General features: G+C 45.6%; 1 protein-coding gene across 1 annotated transcript in view; it reads left to right on the top strand.

Moving 5' to 3' along the window:
- ITGA9 (integrin subunit alpha 9) overlaps window positions 1-15,797 on the top strand; it is a 299,345-nt gene that overhangs the window by 149,291 nt on the left and 134,257 nt on the right. The window lies entirely within an intron of this gene.

The following is a 15,797-nucleotide window of genomic DNA, read 5'->3' as shown; positions in this document are numbered from 1 at the left end:
AGTATATATTCCACAGTATAGAAGAATTATATGGTTTTCTACTTCAATAGCAAATGTTTTATTGATGCGTTTCGCTCATTTCCCAGTGATAACAACAACAAAAAAAAACCCAAAAAAACCAGCAAAAAAAAAGAATGATGTCAATAAAGGAGGACGATGTACATAGCATTCTGCCACCTTTCTAATAAGTGCAAAAAGGTAGTTTTTTTTTTTTTTTAATCAGTTCTATAGCATGGAGATAACTGAGATTTAAGGCAGAATCCAGTAAATGGCATTGGACTGCGGACCGAGAGATCTGGGTTTGAGTTTTGCCAGTGCCATTCATTAGCAACAGGAAAATCAATTTTCCTGGAATTAGGCCATAGCTTCCTGGTCTGGAAAATGAGCTGATTAAATGGAATGCTCTCGGAGCTCCCTTTCAAATGGAAAATTCTGTGATTCCAGATAGTGATAAAAGAATCGAGGCCATTAAAAAATGAAGTTAACTGGTTAATTGCTGAATTGCCAATATAATGGCAGTTGTCAAAACTCCAGTTTTAGATAGAAGTCGGCAGGGGGATCGATCGCTTGTCCCGTGAGTCCCTGCAAAGAGTGCAGCTGGACATGGAGTCCAGAGCCGAATTCAAATCTTGCTCTGATATTTATTAGCTGGGTGATCCTGGGCAAATTCTTTAACTGTTTTCTCATCTGTAGAATGGGTATGAAACTGCACTGGTCTCTCAGGACTTTGGTCATCTTTAAATGAGAGAACCATGTGGAAAATGCTTTGCCAACCTTGAAACAATATAGAAATGTCAGCTAACTGTTTCCCTGGCTCCTCTTTTGTACAAGTTGGTCAATGGACAAGGTAACTAGTATTAGTTCTGTGAACAAATGAATAAGTAAATAAACGAATGAATGTTTATTAATTTTTAATCAATTATTTATTAATTTATTAAGTATTTATTAAGTCCTTCTTGTGTGCAGAAGTCATGTTGAGCAATGGAGAGAGAGACAAATGCAACGCCTGCCCTCAGGGAGCTTACGTTCTAATTGGAGAGTGAGAACCAGGTTGGGGAGGGGTTAGATTTGATGGTGGTTCAAGAACTATGGCAGGAAGAAGGGGGCCCTTTTGGAGGGCCATGATGAAAGATGATCAGAGACCTGGGAGTGGACAATGGCTGGAGCTCTGCCTGAAAGAGTGACCTGGGAGAGATGTCCATTGGTCTTGAGGTCGGAAGGCTGCTGGCTAATCTCCAGAGAGGGTCTTGCAGGAGAGCTGGAAGTGACCCCTGGAGATTGTCGAATACAGAGAATTTAACAGAAGCATTTCTGTTGTCACGTGCCCAGCCTGTCCCAGTTTGGGGGACGGGGAGGCGATGCTAGCTCTCCTCTGAGATCTGGGAAATGGAACACTCCCCAAAGTCTGGAATATGCTGAGACAGATGATTCTTGCTGGTGGAGGCTGGTCTCTCAGAAGGTTCAGGGTGGCAGCCTCTCAGCTGAGCCACAGGTCAGAGGCTGGTTTTGCCCTCGGCACTGATGCCAGCGTGTGACTCCTCTGCCCTAAGTCCAGGGCGTCCCCTCACTTGGTCACAAAATTGCCACTTTCTAAGTCCAACACTTTATCCCCCAGCTGTGTTTTAGAAAGGTTATCTGGGCACTGATGTGAAGCATGAGCTGGAGAAGGGCTAGCCTGTGGTGCTTTATGGGATAGAGGGCACACTGGGAGACGGGAAAATGTGTTGAAAAGTGACTTGTGTAACCCAGTTGTATTCCACTCTGTTGGCCCTGTGATGTGGTCTTGTATTTCTATGAAAGGTCTGGCCAAAGGCCCAGCCGAGCCTTAGGTTCTCACAGGGCCGATGGGTGCCTGGAAAGGTTCGCCAGGGGGCTGGAGCTGGGGTAGCCAGACGCCCGGGCTCCAGAAAGGGGAGCGGAGGAGATGGCACCGGTGTCCGCTTCTGTTCAAAAAGGTTTTTTGATGGGGCCCTAAAAGGGCCCGAAGGGAGAAGAGCAAATTCTGAGCGGTGACTGAGCAAGCTCACCTCAGGGCAGAAGTGACCGGTTGTTCAAGGGTCTGTGAAGAGAGGAGCTGTCCATTGAAGTATATGGGAAGGAGCACCAGTTGTCTTGAGCTCTGAGGGGTTCTGGAGTTGGTGGAATAGGGGAGCATTGTGGGCACAGGGAAACAGTCTGGGGGAGAAGGAACAGGAAGGAGATCATTGCTCTAGAACAGAAGTTCTCCAACATAAACACTCAGGATTCTCTGGAGAGATTTGATTCTGTAGGTTCTCTCTACTGATATTTACCTGGAACATGCTGCTTGTTCTGGATGAAATCTCCTCAAATTAGTCAAGTCCTTCCTGACCGAATGAGAAGTCGAGCGACTGGAGACTTTGTATCAGGTAATCGGGTCCTCAGAGGAGGGTCGGCAATAGGCCAGACCTGCAAGGAGCTGCAGGGGCAGCTGTGGCTGGTGGGCCCACTTTACCATGTTCCTCGTTCCCCAGAATTGTGTGTGTGAGACCCTGACCACACGAGCTCAAACGGTTTGGGAAAAAACCACGTAATCCCTTCTTTTACTTGCTACATATACCTGAGCTCTCCCTCCTCCTGACATTTCCTTAGGCTTCCCCTCGTTTCCATTTTCCTCATTCCTACAGAAGCCAGCCGTGCTCGTATCCAGTTGGATCTTATCTGAACCAGATTCCCAGCTCTCAGAGATAAAACGAAGGCGGGTGATTTAGAGGGCACTGTTGGCACTTAGGAACTTCCACCCAGAGCTGAGAAGGGTATTGGAAGTCATCTGGTCAAACCCCTTCATTTTTACAATCGAGGAAACTGAGGCACATAGAAATTGAGTAGAGACGTGCCAAATCTTCCATGGGTGGCTGGTAGCTCAAGCCCCTCTCTCATAAGGGGCCTTTGCCATGCTCACTGTACTTCTAACTTGGCTCCTTTTTCTGAGTTCCTTCCACTTTCTTGCCCTTTCTACCTCCTTTTCTGATCATTTTCCTTCATTAGGATGTAAGCTCCTTGAGGCTGTCTTATTGTATTTGTATCCCCAGCCCTCAGCAGAATACGCAGAATTGTCAGGACTTTATAAATGCTGTTTGTCCCTCTCTTTTTTCCCTTTGTCCATGTTTCCTTTTACCCCCTCCCCATCTCTCTCTTTCTTTGTCCCTTTCCCCTCTTCCTCTACTGGAGCCTCCGTTTTCCCATCATGAGATGTCAAAAAGACCCTCAGGTGTGAGAGATGGCATTGGGGTGTCAGAGATGGCATTGGCTCAGGGAGGAAAGTTCCCTAGTTATGGCTCTGGCAAAGTCGCTACAAAACTCATGCTTTCCATTAAAATAAAACCAGACTACACACACGTGTGTTATGTAGTTCTATATATATATATATGTGCACACGCATATTATAAAACGTTTATGTTTATCTCTACCTTGCTTTTATATTCCCTTCATTTCCAAATATATCACTCCATTTCCCTTTCCCCATAACAAAGAATCAAAAAACAGGTGAAAACACAGCAAGTAAAACTAACCAGCACGGCGAGTGTGACAGTATACACGGCGCTCTGCCCCATAGTCCCCTGCTTCTATGGAGGACAGAGGAGGACCATCTTTTCATTATAATGACCCAGTGTTCCATTTTTCTTTTATTCTTCCCATTTACAGCACTGTGATCATTGCCAACACTGTTTACCTGGTTTTGCTGACTTCATGTCATGCAAACTTAGGGTAGAGTTTGGGTAAGTGGATTCAAGTAGTTTATTTGTATCTGAGTGCGGCTTGGAAGGGTACGGACAACAGCACTTCAGTCCAGGACAGGCTCTCAAGGGCTCTCCCTTGTCCCCACCATCCCGTGAGGCAACACGTGGTGAAGGCCCGGAGATGCTGGGCACCCACACTTACGTAACTTTCTGTATGTCATTTTATCAAACTCGTGTCAGATATTTGATGCAAAGAATTTTTTTCCGAATAGTTTTTTTTTCTCTTTTTGTTACACACGCATTGATTTTGTTTGTAGGGACAACATATCGTTTTTATGCTTTTTATGTGCTTTGGGAAAACCCAAGCTCATTAATACAATTTTATTTATTTTTTCCCAATTACATGTAAAGAGAGTTTCAACATTAACTTTTGTAGGATTTTGAGTCCAAATTTTTCCTTTATCCTTCCCTCCTTAACCCCATCCTCAAGATGGCAAATAACCTGATATAGATTATACATGTACAATCATATTAAATTTATTTCCATAAACAACATAAACATAAAAATGTGTATCATTCTGCATCTTAGGCTCTCCCCTCCTGCCAGGAGGTGGCTAGTGGCTCCATCAGTGGGCCTCTGCAAGCACTCTGCACAGTCGATTCTCAACAAGCATTTATTACGTGCCAGACACTTCCCTGAGGGCCTGAATTAGGTGGGGTGTGGGGAGTATGATTGTTGTAGAGGGTACAGATGGGAGTGAGAGAGAGACAGACATGGTGAGAGAGGGGGGAGAGAAAAAGAGAAGAGAAGAGAAGAGAAAAGAAGAGAAGAGAGAGAGAGAGGGAGAGAGAGAGAGACAGAGAGACAGAGACAGAGACAGAGAGACAGAGAGAGAGGCAGAGAGACACAGAGGGAGACAGAGAGAGAGAGAGAGAGAGAGAGAGAGAGAGAGACAGAGACAGAGAGACAGAGAGAGACAGAGACAGAGAGAGAGAGAGACAGAGAGAGACAGAGAGACAGAGAGAGACACAGAGAGAAGAGAGAGAGAGAGAGAGAGAGAGAGAGAGAGAGAGAGAGAGAGAGAGAGAGAGGAAGAGAGACAGAGAGAAAGAGAGAGAGATAGATAGATAAAGAGAGACAACAGAGAGTGAGATGTTGTAAAAGAAGAATCAGAACGAAAGGGGAAAACAGTGAGAGAAAAAACATGTCACTGGGGAATAACATGTTTCAATCTGCATTCAGACTCCATCTTTCTTTTTGTGGATATGGCATTTCCCATCATGAATCCTTTTGAATTGTCTTGGATCCCTGCATTGCTGCGAAGAGCTAAGTCTGTCACATTGGTAACCATCCAATGTTGCCATGTACAAAGTTCTCCCGGTTCTGCTCACTTCACTTGGCATCAGTTGAAGGAAGTCTCTCCAGGCTTTTCTGGAATCCCCTGCTCCTCATTTTGTCTGGCATAGTAATACTCCATTACGTCCATCTAGCACGACTTGTTCGGCCATTTCCCAGTTGGTGGGCATCCCCTCAGTTTGCTGTTCTTTGAGGGACCGTTTCATAACTTCCCCCATTCTCTCTGCTTTGTGTCGACCCCAAGAAGGCCCTTAGAGGATCAGAGTTAATTCTCCAATCTGTATAAATTCCGTAGGGTGGAAAATGAATGTGGGCCGCGCTTTGTGTGGTAGAAATGCCGCCGTTCTTAGGTTGAGATGCTCCGGTCCATTCCTGGAGTGGAAATGACAGACAAGAGCTGGGCCGGTTTTCCCAGAGGCAAAATGGAGAAACAGGAAAAAGTCACTGAGTCCTTTCCTTCCTTCTCCTTGCTCTTCTTGTTAGGCAAATAAGAAGTGATAGCTCTGTGGTCTTTCCTCATGTGTCCTCCAGATGTGCGAGGGAGGAGAAGAGGGATTTAGGGCTCAGCCCCTTTCAGGAAGTGAAACTCATTTAAATTTGTGCCAATACAGTGCTTGCAGTGACTGAATCCTAGCCCGGAGAATGGAATGACCTCGTTACATGGTCTAACGTAGCCTCAAATAATCAGGGAAAGAGATTCTCTTAAAAGAACCGACTCTCTTCACCTAAAAGGCTTGACGACGGAGGGAGGAAACAACCAAGTAATTGACAGGCATTGATTATTTTTTTGAAATTCCTTTTGTTTGAATTAAATTGCATTTTTTCAATGATGAAACATTTATTTTTCTCTCTTCCTCTTCCCTATCACTGGAAAAACAACAAACCATAACAAATCCTGCCCCAAAGGAACAGTCGGCCAAAAGGCCACATTGGCTTAGTCCAAAAGTGTGTATCTTGTCCGGCATCTTAGGCTCTCCCCTCCTGCCAGGAGGTGGCTAACCGCCAGTCAGTGGGCCTCTGGAAGCACTTTGCACAGTCCATTCTCAACAAGCATTTATTATGTGCCAGACACTTCCCCGAGGGCCCGAATTAGGTGGGGTGTGGGGAGTATGATTGTTGTAGAGGGTACAGATGATGGGGGAGAGAGTGACAGACAGACAAATAGAAACAGACAGAGAGAAACAGAGACAGAGAGACAGAAAGAAAAAGACAGAGAAGGGGGCAGAGGGAAGGAAGGAGGGAGAGACAGAGACAGAGATAGATGGACACAGTAAGAGACAGAAACAGACAGAGACAGACAGAAAAAACAGACAAACAGACAGAAGGGGGGGACGGAGGTAAGGAAGAAGAAAAGGAGAAAGAGAAAGAGATAAAAGATAGAAATGGACAGAGACAGAAACAGAGACAGACACAGAGAGACAGAGACAGACAGACAAAGACAGATAGACAGAGAGACAGACAGAGAGAGGGGGACAGAGGGAAGGAAGGAGGGAGGGAGGGAGAGAGAGACAGACAGACATCGACAGACAGAGAGACAAAAAGACACAGAAACAGAATGAGGAAAGAAAGAGAGACAGAGAGAGAGAGACAGAAACAGACAGACACACAGAATGTCCTTGAATGCTGGGCTAGGTCATGTGAGCCTTCATAGTGAATTTACCAACTGCAATGGGGCTATTGAGAGGGAAGTGGGGCAGGGTGCAGAGTTGCTGGAAGCTCAGGGGGCCGTGGAAATAATGGAAGGAACATTGAATTTGCAGTCAGAGGACCAGGGCTTGAATCCCATCTTGCCACTTCCCTATGAACTTGGCTAAATCACTTACCCACCCTTAGCGACCTCCTCTCTAAGCCGTGATCATTGCCAGCTTCTCCTTGTTTCTGGGTCCCAGAGGCACTTGGAGCGGGCTTCTCAGAGGAATGGTCATGGCTGGAGCTTGATTGAGATCCCCACAAGGCCCCGTATTAGCGACGGCCGTCGGCATTTTGTTATGGCCACAGTTCCGAGCCGGAGGATCCGAGTGTGAATCCCAGCTCCGCCAGTAGCTTGCTATTTGACTTTCGACAATCAATTCTCCACAAGTATTTATTAAGCTCTTCCTTACACCAGGAGCTATTATCTGTGCTAAAGATACTAAGATGGAGCAGACCCTGTTCTCAAGATGCTCCTGTTCTATCGAATCCACTTCATCTCTCTGGCTCTCTTCCCCCAAGTCTAAAGCGGGGGGCTTGATCTGGCTGACTTTTGGGACCGCTGCAGGCTGTAGTCCTTCACTGAGTGGGGAGTCCTTTGTGGGGGGGATAATGGGAGCCCCTAAGACATCACCCACAGGGAGCCCTTGAAGGTTACTGAGCAGAGGAGTGCCTGCCCAAGCCCGTACTGGAAGGAGGCTATTAGAGGAGATATGAGGGGTAGAATGTGAGGGAAGGAGATGAAAGAAGACCGGAGAGAAAGCTCCTGAACTTTCCAGGCGGGGAGAAATGTAGGCGGAGAGAGGAGAATGGACAGAAAGGAGAGAGATTTTAGAGGTAGAATTATATATGAGAGAAATGTTTGAAGTTTTGCGTCTTAGACATTTAGACATCTGACTTAGGATTAATGGCCAATTATTTAAGATCTATTAGTTGCAGCTGCTGAATTACAGAGATAATGATAGTAAATGCAAGTGACATTCAGAACTCCTGCCAACTTATCTCGGGGAGTCTAGGAAGTTCTTTATCTTGAAGCCCTGTCAGATATTGTTATTGACTGTGGAAATTCTAGAAGGCTCCTCAAGACAGTTGAAAGAGTTCTTGCTTCAAAAGCCCTAATCCCATCCTGCCGAACACTAAAACAACACAGTGTACATTTCCCGGCATTTTGGGGGGGCAGCTCTGCTGTCTCCCCTTGGGAAAGTGAAGGATCGTGGGAGCCATCCCATGGGGGGGGGGCTGCCTGAGAGGCAGTGAGTTCCGGCCTCCCTCCTGCCCCACCATCTTTAAGGAAAGTTCAGATGACTCCTTGTGGGGCACGATGTCCGTGGAATTCTTGTTCACACGTGGGTTGAACTGGATACCTATCCCACCTTGGAAATCCTAGAGATCCCTGATTTTTAGAAGTGAATTTTCTACCAAAATATTTTCTGAATGAACTTTTGTATGAGATTTTTGGTTTTTTTTCGGGTGGCTGAAGATCTATTTGACTATCTAAATTTCATTCTGTCTTGTGGCTTTTTAAAAAGTCTCGAGTTTCTCCTTTCTCATTCCTCACATCTTTCAGGGATGTGCAGGAGTCAGCGGATTGACTTTCTTTTTTAATGTGAACATTTGCACTTCAGAAATCAGCAAATGTTACAAATCCGGGCTTGATTTATTGATTTTTTTTGGTTGACTTAAGAAAGTAAGGAGGAAAATGAAGACTAAACTTAAAAGTATGTTATCATACATTTTCTGAGCCTTCCAGATAGCCAGTTATCGAACATCGAGCAGCACATCCTGTTCTCTACCCTTACATGCTACCTCCTCTTTTCTCTTCTTCCCCATTCCCAGCTCACGTCCCTGCCCCGTCTCTTCATTGCTCCCACTTTCATAGGCCGTCAGTGTATGTGTGGTAGGTTTGGCTCGGAGGACCATTGTTTGAGCCGCCCTTTAACCTTTTTAATAGAGTTCTGAGTGAATCAGAAATGCTCAGGAGGGGCAGAAACCAAAAAGAATCTGTTTATTTACTTGGACAAAGTAAAATGTGTGACGTGCTTACTGCTAAATGAATAAGCATTTCTTAAGCTGAATGGTGGGTCAGGCAGTTTCATGAGCATTTATGTATTGTCTGCTTTGTGCAGTGACTTTGCTAATAATCACAAGGGTAAAAAGAAAGGCAAAAGATCTGTTCCCTGTCCTTAAGGATCTCTAAGTCAAATAGAGGTAGACGATTATGTACATCCAAGATATATTCCTAAGTCACTTTTCAGTTGTCTCTGACTTTTCATGATCCCTGTTGGGAGGTTTTCTTGGCAAAGACACTGGAGTGATTGGCCTTGTCTCTCTACAGATGAGGAAACTGAGGCAGACAGTGTGACTTGCCCAGGGTCACACAAGTAGTGAGGTCTGAGGCCAGATCTGAACTCAGGAAAGATGAGTTTTCCTGACTGCCGGCACTCTACCCATTGCACCATCTAACTGCCCAAGATATGGACAGAGCCAGTTGAAGATAATCAATGGAGGGAAGGCACTAGGATTATAGAAGGTGGGACTTTAGCTAAGACCAGAAGGGAAGCCGGGAGAAGAAAAGGGGAGCGGAGCAGGGTCTAGTCATGGCGGACTAGTTACTAGTTAGCTAGGATGGCAGCCGCTGTGCTTTCCCAATGGCGCTTTAACGGCTGGTGAACTTCTAGCTCAGGAGACCGCTGGTTCGGCTGTAGCCGCCCTGCACCGGGAGCGATGCAAAGTTACCCCTGAAAGTCGCAGCCAAAGTGAGGGAGCCCAGGACACTGCCTGTAAACGCTGTTTGACATTTGTTGTTGCCCGTACAAAGCCAGACAATTTTCGCCGGCTGTGCCGAGATGAATTCCTTTGTCATCTTCTCAAACAGTGAAAAGTGTCAGAAGTTGAAAGTAGAAAGAAGAAAGCCTTTTCCTTTGATCTTAATTTTCAAAGATTCACAAGTGATAGACTTGGAGCCTCCATTCCACTAAAAAGCAGTCACCATCTGTTCCCCCACTCCATCCTCAGATCCTGCACGCCTTCTTATTTAAGGATGTAATTTCCAGGCTCAAGGGAGGGGAAAAACCCTGTTCACAACTTGGCTCCCAAGTGATCATTAGAGAATGCTTTACCTGTAGAGCATCCCAACTAGCTTAAAAGTAAAGTCATTTCTAGCTCAAAGCCCTGCTTTCATGCTTAATGTAAAATGTAAAGAGACGGGGAGGGGGGCTGAGTGGGGAAAGGAGGAGGAGAGGGAGCAGGAAAGGAAATTGAGTTTGATGACTTCTGGCACCAAAGGAGAAGGGAGACTTTTCCCAACAATCTCATGGGGGTAGAGAAATTCGAATGCGATGCACTTGACACAGGGCCGGGAAGTCCTGTGTCATTCTCTGTATCATTAATGTTGAAAGGGGTGCCTGGTGCATAGTAGGTTCATAAGTGTTCACTTACTGACCTGCTACAGCACCTGGTGCATAGTAGGTGCATGATAAATGTTGACTTACTGACCTGCTACAGGGCCTGGTGCATAGTAGGTGCATGATAATTGTGCCTTGGCTGGTTTAGCACAGTGTCCGCTACATCATATAAATGTTCCCTGACATGATTTAATCATTTTTCCCAGCACGATGGATACCTGACTTCATCTGAGAACCTCAAGGATTTAGATTCTCTGATCTAATTATAAGTTTATGGACTAGAACCTGGGCTGGGCTTCAAAAAGAGTTGTTTTCCTCAGTCCATATTTCCAAGACTCTTGCTCATCCATTAAATATTTAAATATTTATCCCTTAAACATTTGTTTTCTTTTCCATGTATTTGTTTAAGCCTGACAGATTTTGCTCACTCATTCGCCTTGTTTTCATGATGATTCTTGTGAGGGTTTGCCTCATTCATTTCCTGAAACCTCATTGGGATGACCACAGAATCATTTCCCGAACAGCTTCTCGTCCGAAGACTGAAGGTTCCGCTCCTAGTTTGTCAGGCAGCTCGAGAGCCAAATTGTAAAGATCTTTTTTGTCACGTGGAGAAGTTTGTATTTTGTCTTAGGGAGACTTAGGGCCACTGGAGTTTCTTCGGCAGGTGCTGAGAGTCCATCTTGCGCTTTGTGTAAATCAGTTTGAAAGTTGTAACGGGCATGGATTGGAGCAGGGAGTGACTTGGAACGGGGAGACCAGTTAGGGGACTGTGGCGATAGTTCAGGCAGACAATCAGGAACCAAACCGTGTTGGTTGTGATGTGGATGAAGAGAAGGGGATGGATGCAAGGCATGCTGGGTAGGTAAAACCAACACACCTTGCCAAACGGGGATGTATGAAGTGAAGTCATGGGCGACTTCTAGATCACATACTTGGGTGACTAGAAACCCGAGAATGCCTTTGGAATAAACAGGGGAGCTTGGAGCAGGGGGGTATGGGGAATGATTATTTTGGACATATTCAGAGTTGCCTCCGGGGCATTCTGGTAGAGATGTCCAGCAGACAATTGGAGATGATGGACGAAGCTCGGGAGAGAGAGAAGTATTGAGAATGGAGATTTGGGAGCCATCTGTGTAAAGCTGATGAGAACTGACTTGATCCCCAAGACACAGAGAGGAGAGAGAGAGAGGAGAGGGCTGAGAAGTTCTGGGGCAGACATAGCACACCTGGCTGGGGTAGACGTGGACCACAGTCCCACGAAGAAGGCTGAAGTAGGAACCATGTCCCAATATAGACTGATAGAAGCAGATTTTGGTAATGGTCTTAGGTTCTGAATGGATGATTTTCCTGTCTCCTCTAAAGTCCTCCTCGGAGAACTCATCAGGGTATGGAAGCTCTAACTCCCTAGTGGGAAAGGTTGAGGCTGGGGCCAGTCTGTCATCCTGCAGGGATCCATGCTAGCTCAGAAGGCTTTATCTCTAAAAGTTTGTGCAGCAGGAGATGCACATCCTCCAGCATCCTGGTTCTGAGAGCTAAGGGAGCTTTTTCCCACAGATCTCTGCGATGTTGACATGGATGGAATTTTGCTGGTCCCTCAGCTAGCTGCTGCTGCTGTTTTTTTTTTTTTAGGAAATTGGGGGTCTTCCCATTCTTTATAGATGCTCCTGGCATCCTCCACCAGGGAAGAAGGAACCTTTTATTCCCCAAACTGACCCGTTTTCATGCTCTAAACCCCTCTGCAGGGCAGAGTTCAAGCTCACTTAGAGCAGGGGGGGTACCATGTTTGGTCAGTTTCCCGGGCAGCGGCAAAGATCTGGCTGCTTGGGTCTCCTGAGCAGTCGGGGTAGTCTGGCCCGAGCACAGGGCCCACCAGGCTGCTCGGTGGACCTTGGATACTAAGTCTAGAGCTGGAGGAGAGCTCAGAGGCATCCAGTCCCACTTCCTCATCCACAGATGAGGATATTGAAGATAAGTTTAATGGTATAACATTATATGGGCAGCAAGCATCCGTGATGGGATTTAAACTCAGGTCCTTGGGCTCCAGACTCGCTGTACTGATTGACTTTCTCATAGTAAGTAGTGTCTCCTTAGGAGATCAAGGCCATTCGTTATGAGTTCCCTGTTCTCTCCTTTCTCATGTCTCAGAAGTGCTCTACAGCTTTACATGAATGAATGAGGAGCATTTGTTAAATGTTAATTATGGGCTGATCATTGTGCTGCGAAAGAGAAAGTGTTTTCTACCCTTCAAGCCTTGTTTCCTAAAGGGGAAGGCAGGACATGTGCGTGTGTGCGCACGCGTGCGCTGGGGATGTGGGACTCCTTATGTACTTTCTGGAAGTTGTGATAACATTGACTTAATTATACCTTTCAGAGTAAGAGGTAGAGAGCGGAGGGTCAGGGTAATTTTAGGGGGAAGCATGAGGCAGCTCAGTGGGTGATAAGAGAATGGCGGGGTACAGCGGGTGGGAAGCTGCCCTCCACCCTCTGGGCTGCTGCTAGGGGCTCCATGGAGTGGACTTTGTGACCTGAGCTCCACGTGGCCAGCTCGGCCCCAGGACAGGAGCCCAGAAACTGATGGAATTAGGTTTCCAAGGTGTGGTTTCTGGGGTCCCACTCCTCTCACTCCACATTTGGAGGATATATGTCCCTTGTCAACACTAATGCTTCTCCTCGTGGTTTGGTCTACCTGACATCAGGAACAATATGAACACAATTATAAATCACTTCTCACACAAATAAAGTCAAATGTAAACAACTGGAAAACATCAGTTGCTCATACCTAGGCCAAGGTAATATAATAACAATGACAATTCTCTCTAAATTGGTCTTCCTGTTCAGTGCCAGGCCAATCAAACGGCCAAAAATTATTTATAGAACTAAAAAAAATAATAACAAACTTCATCTAGAAGAACAAAGGTCAAGAATATCAAGAGAATTAATGAAAAAGGATGGGGGCTCAGTAGTATCAGACCTAAAACTTTATTACAAAACAGCAGTCATCAAAACCATTTGGCAGCGGAGAAAGAAATAAGAGTGGTGGATCAGTGGAATAGATTAGATACACAATCAAGGCCTAGAGTAATCTAGTAGTAGATAAACCCCAAACTCCTGCTTCTGGGATAAACACTCACTATTTGACCAAAATTGCTGAGAAAACTGAACAATAATAGGTTAAAAACTCAGCATAGAGCTACATCTCCTATCTCATACCAAAATAATGTCCAAATGGGTCTATGACTTGGGCATAAAGGGTAATATCATAAGCAAATTAGGAGAACAAGTGAGGATTTATGTATCAGATCTTTGGAGAAGGGAGCAATTTATGACCAAAGAAAAACTAGAGAACATTATGAAAGGCAAAATGGACAACTTTGGAGGGCGATCAGGCGGGGTAGTGGATAGAGTACCAGCCTTGAAGGCAGGACGGTCCCGAGTTCAAATCTAGTTTCAGACACTTAACACATTCTGGCTGTGTGACTCAGACTTAACCCCAACTGCCTCAGCAAAAAAAGGGACAACTTTGATTATATTAAATTAAATTTTTTTTGCACAAATAAAACCATACAATATACAAATAATAATACAAATACACAGGAGCTGGTCCCACTCCCGTCCCATTATCCTGCTTCTCACAGGCCTCTGCCTGGGAGTGGTCCTGCTCATCAGCTCTATAAAGAGGGCACACAGTGAGCCAAGAAATCATGAAAACCCAAACCCAGCAGCCTTCCCTGCTCCCACGCCCTCCAAAGTCAAGAAATCAGATCCATTTTTGAGGATTACGGATGGATTAAGCTGGGATTCCTTGGATTTAGAGTAGGAAAGACAAGTTCAGACTTGCATGGGAAAAACAGGTGTCTCAGTGACTGGGGGCCCGACCTCATCCCAGGAAACTTGCTCTTTAAAATTTGGTAAAGCAGAGGCTGCTGGTCCTCAGGCTAAGTGCTTTCGTGCCTTGAGGAATTTGCTGAATGGCTCTGGCGGGGTGGCTAAGGCCTATGGACGAGCCAAGCCTAGCCGCCACCCCTGGGGCCGTTTCAGGATGGCAGGCCACCTCCATTATTTTAGGGCCCTATTTTTGGCCAGTGAATCGAATGGAGAATAGCATCAGCTAAACATCATCTGGGTGTTTTGAAAATGAGTAATCCAGAAACTTAAGGGGAAAAAATAGCCTTGCCAGAGAAAATTGTCAATTCAGGGAAAACCCAGGGCTGTGGGGTAAAGCGGGGAACACGCTATCCTGGCTGTCCGACCGGAGGGACGAGGTTGGGGCAAGTCTTTGCTTTTTCTTGACAGAAAACATCACAGTCCCCTTGAACATCTCGTTAATGAGAAATGGAGAAACAGCCTCTCTTTAGATTGGTTTTCATTTTCCTGCAGGCCAGGAAAGCTGTAGAGATTTTGCCAGTCAGAGGTTGTCTCTCAGAGGAAAACCACTTCTGATGTGGCTTTGGTAGGGCTTGGAATCTGAAGACTGGATTTTGAGTCCCAGCTTTGACACCGAGTAGCTGGATGAATGCACCACTTGACTTCTCTGCTTCCTCACCTGTAAAATGGGGATGAGCATATTTGTGTTACTTCCTTCACCCGAATGTTGTGAGGAAAGGATTTTGTAAATCTGCAAGCAGTCTAACTGTTAGGAAGGGCAGTGAAGTGGTCAGACCTTTGTTTTCAGAAAATCACTTGGGCAGCTGAGTGGAGAGAGAGGCTTGAGAGAGGCAGACCAGTTCAGAGGTTATTGCCAAAGTCCAGGTGGGGATGAAGGGTGACCTTCTCCAGGTAGGGATGTGGGAATGAGAGGAGGGGATGTATGCCAGAGATGCTACCAAGGCCGACAGGTCCAGCCTTAGCAACAGATTGGGTAGGGAAGGGGAGGAAGAGTGAAGAGTCAAAGATTACTCCAAGATTGCAAATCTGGATGATTGGGAAGATGGCGGGACCCTCAATGTTACCTGGGAAACTTGGGAAAGGGAAGTTTTAGGGGAAAAGGGAATGAGTTCTTCTGAGGATATATTAAAAACCATTTGGGCCATCCAATTTGGCAAGAGAAATAGAAATAGAATGAGAGAGAAAGAAAGTGAGGAGAGGGAGGGGAGAGGCAGAGGGGGAGGGAAGGAGGGAGAGAGAAAACAAGAGAGAGTTATTTCTAGTGCTTTTTACACGAGAAAACTAAAGCCCTAATAAATTGTTACTAAATTACTTAGTGCCAGAACTATGACTTAGGATCATATGGTCATAGTTAGAGAGTTGGAAGAAATCTCCGAGGACTTCACTGTCCTTTAAAAAGAAAAGAGAAAGGAACCAAGAAAACTAGCAGTCCAGAGATTCGCAGAAAGCAGCAGACAACTTGATGAAAAACCCCTTCATTTTTTCAGATGGGGAAACTGAGACTTGGGAGGCAAAGTGACTTGCTCATAGTCACAAACAGGTAATAAGCAAGATTTGAACTCGGGTCTTTGGTCTCCAGAACTGACGCTGTTTCCATTGTACTGTGCCAATTCGTTATCTGTTAGTCCCGTGCTGAATGGAGCCATTTTGGTATTGTTGTTATTTTCAAAATCTAACTTTAGATACCTGTGATTGTCCTTGGAACGTACAACCCCTGTTGTTCTTTGTCAAGGCAGGGCCTGGAGAGTGTGATTTGTCGACTCT

Source organism: Sminthopsis crassicaudata, chromosome 1 (assembly GCF_048593235.1).
Source record: "Sminthopsis crassicaudata isolate SCR6 chromosome 1, ASM4859323v1, whole genome shotgun sequence".
Taxonomy (NCBI): Eukaryota; Metazoa; Chordata; class Mammalia; order Dasyuromorphia; family Dasyuridae; genus Sminthopsis; species Sminthopsis crassicaudata.
Note: the sequence above shows the minus strand (reverse complement) of the source record. Positions and strands in the feature narration are given on the sequence as shown.